Here is a 6,217-nt window from a genome sequence, read left to right on the forward strand (position 1 = left end):
TTCACTCGCTTGTGGAGGAGGAAGGCAAGTGTCAGAGTCACAACATATCCTACATTAGTAGAAATGCAAAGCGCTGTGTCAGTGGCAGACCAAGACCGAATGATTGGCGCGCCAGCGGGCGGAAGGCAGGCGATAGCTTCTAGAGCTGTATCAACAGGAGTCAAATCAATAAGTTGCGTTCCTTCCTCGTTGATCCTTTCTTCCAAGTCTGGATCGAGGACGAAGGAATGCTGTTTGAAAAAGGGTGAGATTTCGAGTTTGGCCTGATACTCGTCGTCGGTAAGGTGATACAATGCTAAATCATCGATATGGAGGATCGAGCACTTAGGGGCATTGATCCATAAAGTCTGGTTGGGCCGGATAATGCGCGTGGCAGTGTCGTGTCGACCTTAAGTGAGGGTAGCCGTACGCGCTGGGGTGTTGACTAGCCATCGGTTTCAACTATTTTAATGAAGGGCATCAATCTCAATTTCAGGACCTGGATTTGAGATCAGTTAAGGGAGTTCCCTGATGAGGGGACTAGAGGGGAAAGAAAATTATAGTGAGAGAGAGAGAGAAAGAGGGAAAAAAAATTATATAGCTATAAAGAAAAACACAAAGAGACACAAGGACACTGAATTAGGTTAGACAGCAAGGGAGAGTGGCACATGTGTGGAACAACTCCTCTCTACTAGAGGTTGGTCCTAGCAGTGCGGCGGAAGAGAGTGTGTAGGTGTTGTGTTTAAGAAGGGTAGCTATATGTCTTTCTAGAACGACATGAATTATGTTAGTGTGGTGTAGAGTATGAGATTGTCGGTCTGTGTCAGTTGGTTTGATCTTCCCCCTTTTCCTGTCGGTTGGAGCCCTGGTACCTCTTTATTTGGTTTTGATGGACCCATCGAAGGACTGGCTCACTGCGCCCTTGTCTGATTTTGATCCGATAGGCAACAGGTGAGAGCTTGTCCACAATCTCATGGGGTCCTGTCCAGTGAGGTAGGAATTTCTTTGACAGGCGATGGGGAGCGTTCTGCCTTGGCTGGGCGAAGCTGTAGTACCATGCTTTTTTCTCCGACATTAAGTTCCTGGTGAGAGGTCTTTTGGTCGTAGTAGGCTTTTCGAACTTCCGCACTTCTTTGGAGTTGTTGTTGCGCAAAGGCGAAAGTTGTTCTCAGGTGTTGATGCAACTCCTCCAGGTACTGGTGAGTGGTATAGGCGGTGATGAGGTTCAGGTAACCAGGTTGGTACAGCAGGTGTAACGATAGTGTAATTTGTCGCCCCGTCATCATCTCGAATGGGGGTACTCCGGTAGACCGGTGAGGGGTGGCCCTGACGGCCATCAGTACCAGAGGAAGCTTAATATCCCAATCCTTTTGATTGGTGGACACATACTTCTTCAACATGCTGACCACTGTCCTGTTGCCTCGTTCCACTTGACCTGAGGAAATTGGGTGATAGCTTGTATGGAGCTTGGCCTGTATACCCAATAGTTTCCACACTTCCTGCATGACTTCGGCGGTGAAGTGGGTTCCTCGGTCAGAGTTGACCCTTAAAGGCAGTCCGAACCTTGAGAAGATGTGGTTCATCAAAAGGCAGGCTGTCGTTTCTGCTGTATCGTTGGGAGCTGGGAGACACTCTACCCACTTTGTGAATTCGCAAACCACAGTGAGGAAGTATTTGTTACCCCGTGTTGACCGTGGTAGGGGTCCTACCCAATCTATTTGGAGGTCCGACCATGGGAAGGTCATTCCTTTCGGTTGCAGTGGTGCTCGGTGGTTTGGATTTGCGGGTTGGAACTGGCAACACACCAGGCATCCTTTTACGTACTCCCCCACGTCTTGCTGCATGCCAGGCCAGTATGCTACTTGCTTGAGCATTTCGTAGGTGGCCTTGGTGCCATGGTGTCCAGCGCATGGTGAATCGTGGGTGTGTGTCAGCATTATCCCCCTTTGGCCCTGAGGGACTATGAGCCTTGGCGCAGTGTGGGGCTCAGGGACATATGTGAGGATGCCGTCTTTGAGATGCAGTTGAGATGCAGAGATGATAGAGTTGAGCGTGCGGAGATCATAGGAAGTGGCTAGGTCGGAGGTGGAAATGGGATGAGTTAATGGGTCGGAAAGGTGAGCTGCAATAGTTTGGAGTGTTGGATCCGAAGCTTGGAGGGTGAGGAGATCATCAGCGGCGAATTGAGGTGAGAGTTCAAGGTGGGAGGAGATGGGGGTTTGCGCGCCAGTGGCGTGCTGGTGGCGGGTTATAGCAGCCACTGATGGGGTGAGTGGGAGGGCAGGACATGTCCAGGACTCTCTGTGTAATGCACCTGCTTTGGCAATCCATTCTTTTTCCATCCAGCTAGATGGCATGTGAAGCTTAGACGGGCATAGTTCGAGTCGGTACAGATGAGGAGTTCTTTGATGTTGTGGGATGCAGCAAATTGTAGAGCATATTGCAATGAGTGAGGGCCTAATTTGAATTGTTGCGGCAGGCAAGGGTCATTGTTGAGCCAGACCACTCCCGCTCCCGCTTTCAAGTTGCCCTGTTGATTGTAGGAGCAGCCATCGACATATGCTGTGGGCATCCCTTCACACACATTCTCCTCGAAGTACCTGTGGTTTGTCAGTTGTGGCGGTAACAGTTCTTTGGGTTCTGCTGCTGTGTGCAGCGTGTCCGTTGAACAGTTCTGGCAGGCTGCTAGCCCGTTTCCTAGATATGATCTGTGGTTTTGGGCATATCTTGCTTCGACGTCCTTTCCTTGGAGTGTCATTAGCCAAGTAGCAATGCGTGCGTTGGTTACCACGCCATCCCTGATTCGTCGGCTGTTGAGGAAGGTTACTGGCTGGTGACAGGTTTCGATGATAACCTTCTGAGCTCCAATGTAGTTGGAGAAACGCTGGATGGCCCACACAGTGCAAAGCAAAGCTTTTTCGCAGTCTGAGTATTTGCATTCTGGGGGAAGTAGTGTTTTGCTGGCATAAGCGACCACTTGCTTGTCTTTTTCATGGAGCTGGTACAGGCCTGCACTGAGGCAGTGACTGGAGAATCCAGCGTCCAGATAGAATTACTTTCCTGGGTCTGGGTAGGCCAGGCATTGTGCAGCGCACAGACATTGTTTGAGCTTGCTCATAACCATGTCCTGGGCTACCGACCAGACGAAGGGTTCGTCCTTTCTCAGGAAGGAGGTTAGTGGTCGTGCGATGTCAGCGTAGTTTTCAATGAACTGTCGTGAGTAATTGCACACTCCCAGAGAGCTTTGTAGCTCAGAAATGTTGGTGGGTTTCTTTATGTTTTGAATTGCTTGGGTGCGACTGGACAGTGGTTCGATGCCGTCTCGTCTGACAAGCAGGCCAACATAGTTCACTTTGGTTTTGCACCATTGTCCTTTGTGGAGGGCGATCTTTGCTCCTGCTGTTGTCAGCTGGTTCAGGACGTGATCGATTTCTTTGAGGTGGTCTGTCACATTTGAGCTTTTCAACAGCACATCATCCACGTAAACGAGGTTGCCTCTGGTTCTGGCATCAGGGCATGCTTTGTTCTGGAAGATGTTGAATTCAGCTGGTGAGTTGGCATAGCCAAAGGGACACCGTGTGAAGGTTTATTGTCGATTGGCAAAGGTGAATGCCAGCTTGTGTTGGTCATCAGGGTGGACGAGGATTGTCCAAAATCCCGAGGTGACGTCCATTGTGGAAAGGATCGTTGAGCCTTTGATTTTTGGAATTTCTTGGTCCAACTGGGTCATAGGCCATTGTGACAAGGGTACTTGCTGATTCAACTTGCGATAGTCGATAGTGGGCCGCCATTTGCCGTTAGGTTTCATGACTGGCCATATCGGGCAGAGTATGTGCTGTTACAGGGCCGGATGATCCCCTTTTCCAGCATGGAGTCAACAATTTCTTGCACTGGCTCATATGACGCTATTGGAATCTTATACTGTTGCACAAATGTGGGTGGTGCATTTGGGATTGTTGGGATGCGCACACTGTGGATGTTGGTCAGGCCACAGTCCAGGGAGTCCTTTGCGAAGGAGTCCTTGTACTTGTGTAGAACCTCTTTGAGTCCTTGGCAATCTGCTTCCTTGTGGAGGGCATCCGCCTCACTCAGGATCTGTTGGATTTGTGCGCTGAACCCGGTGTAGGGTTCCTCTGTTGTTGAGTAATTTGAGGGGCTCTGGGCCTTGATGGTTATCTGTGCAGGTGATTCTGTCGTGGGCTGTTATTTCTGATCGGCAGACGCTTTGCCTATGACCAGTACCGTTAGCTCAAAGTCATGGAACGTCTGGTTGATGAGCAATCCCAAGTGACTGGCTTTGGGAATGTTGATGTCTTTGGCCGTACAGTTGTTGAACAATATATACACAGCACGAGATGACACTTCAATGAGAGGTGTGGCTTCCAAGGTCAGTCCTAGTCTTAGGCAGGTCCTGGAAGGTTGGAAGAAGCCTAGCTTACTGTCGAGAGAGTGGCCAGGTCGCATGTTGAGGCGGATGCTGACACTCTTGCTGTAGGCAGGTATTGCAGCATCTTGCTCACTGATCATGGTGCATGCATCTGGCATTGTTTGAGCAGATCGAAGGTTCTTGAGGTTGACTGCAGTGGTCAGTTGGTGTGACAGGGGAGCCCTTGCGAAGGAGTCCTTGTACTTGTACAGAACCTCTTTGAGTCCTTGGCGGTCTGCTTCCTTGTGGAGGGCATCCGCCTCACTCAGGATCTGTTGGATTTGTGCGGCGAACCCGGTGTAGGGTTCCTCCATGGTTAAGTCATTTGAGGGGCTCTGTGCCTTGATGGTCACCTGTGCAGGTGATTCTGTTGCGAGCTGTGTTGAGACAGCGTAGACTGCAAGGTGAGTGTCGTCTGTGATTTCTGATCGGCAGACGCTTTCTCTGGACACTGGCAGAATAGAAGTGATGGCAATGGTTCCATTGGGTCTTGTGAACGTTACTGTGTCATCATATTCATCTGACAGTAGTTGGACTGGTATGTGGCCTATGACCGGTACTGTTAGCTCAAAGTCATGGAACGTCTGGTTAATGAGCCATCCCAGGTGACTGGCTTTGGGAATGTTGATGTCTTTGGCCGTACAGTTGTTGAACAATACATACACAGCCCGAGATGACATTTCAATGAGAGGTGTGGCTTCCAAGGTCAGTCCTAGTCTTAGGCAGATTCTGGAAGGTTGGAAGAAGCCTAGCTTACTGTCGAGAGAGTGGCCAGGTCGCATGTTGAGGCGGACGCTGACACTCTTGCTGTAGGCAGGTATTGCAGCTTCTTGCTCACTGATCATGGCACATGCATCTGGCATTGTTTGGCCAGATCGAAGGTTTTTGAGGTTGACTGCAGTGGTCAGTTGGTGCGACGGGGGAGCCCATATGACGTCGTTCACCATGTCCACACAGGCATTGAGCCGGACCATGATGTCTGCTCCAATGCAGATGTCATGAGGTAGGTTGGGGACAACGAGGAAGTAGTTGCTCAGGTGTCTGTTGTTCCATCGTATATCCACAGCGCAGATGATCTTGGAGGTAGCCATGGTTGTTGACCAGGGACTGAGAGGGAAGCGGCTGTGTCTTGAGACATGTGGGAGGCTCTGCTGTCTTTGTTTCAGTGCTCTGAATAGCTTCAGGCTGATAGCCGAGTTTTCCGCCCACAGGGTTAATGCTGCGTCGGACACTGATGTGTCATGGACATTTATGGCAGTCATGATTCGAAGGAGGCCTGAGTCTGAGTCAGGCGCCTGCAATGAGCAGAGGAAAGGGTCCAGGTTCTTGCTGCTTGGAGTTGAGCTTGGCCCTGGCCCTGGCTTTGACATTGCATCATCAGTCAGTGAGTTGGCGGCGGTGTCTGTGGTTTGACACTGCGACTCGTTGGAGTCTACTGACTGGAAGGGTAGAGGCTTTTGGCCTTGCGTCCATATCTTTAGTTGCTTGAAGTCAATTAAGGGTTCAAAGCGATTAAGCAGGTCTTTTCCAATGAGGAGTGGATACGTGTTGAGTGGTGAGACGTATACTGGGTGAACAAGGTCCATTGGTCCCACAGTTAGGTGAATTGGGGCCATGTGGTTTAGTTGTAGGCCCGTGTGGGAATACGCTTGAAGGTTCAGCTCGCACCTTTGAAGTTTGAGGGTGCTATTGGACCTCTTTGTTCTTTCTTGGACTTCTTCAAGGAGTTCAGTTGCCATTAGAGTGATGTCGGCTCCCGAGTCCAGGAGGGCTTCGACTTTGATGTGGCGTTCGATGATGATGGAGAGGTAA

General features: G+C 50.2%; 1 protein-coding gene across 1 annotated transcript in view; it reads left to right on the top strand.

The window, feature by feature from the left end:
- LOC107554648 (neuroligin-3-like) overlaps positions 1-6,217 on the top strand; it is a 196,718-nt gene that overhangs the window by 175,075 nt on the left and 15,426 nt on the right. The window lies entirely within an intron of this gene.

The sequence above is a fragment of the Sinocyclocheilus grahami genome, unplaced genomic scaffold (genome assembly GCF_001515645.1).
Source record: "Sinocyclocheilus grahami isolate Dianchi unplaced genomic scaffold, SAMN03320097.WGS_v1.1 scaffold509.1, whole genome shotgun sequence".
Lineage (NCBI taxonomy): Eukaryota > Metazoa > Chordata > Actinopteri > Cypriniformes > Cyprinidae > Sinocyclocheilus > Sinocyclocheilus grahami.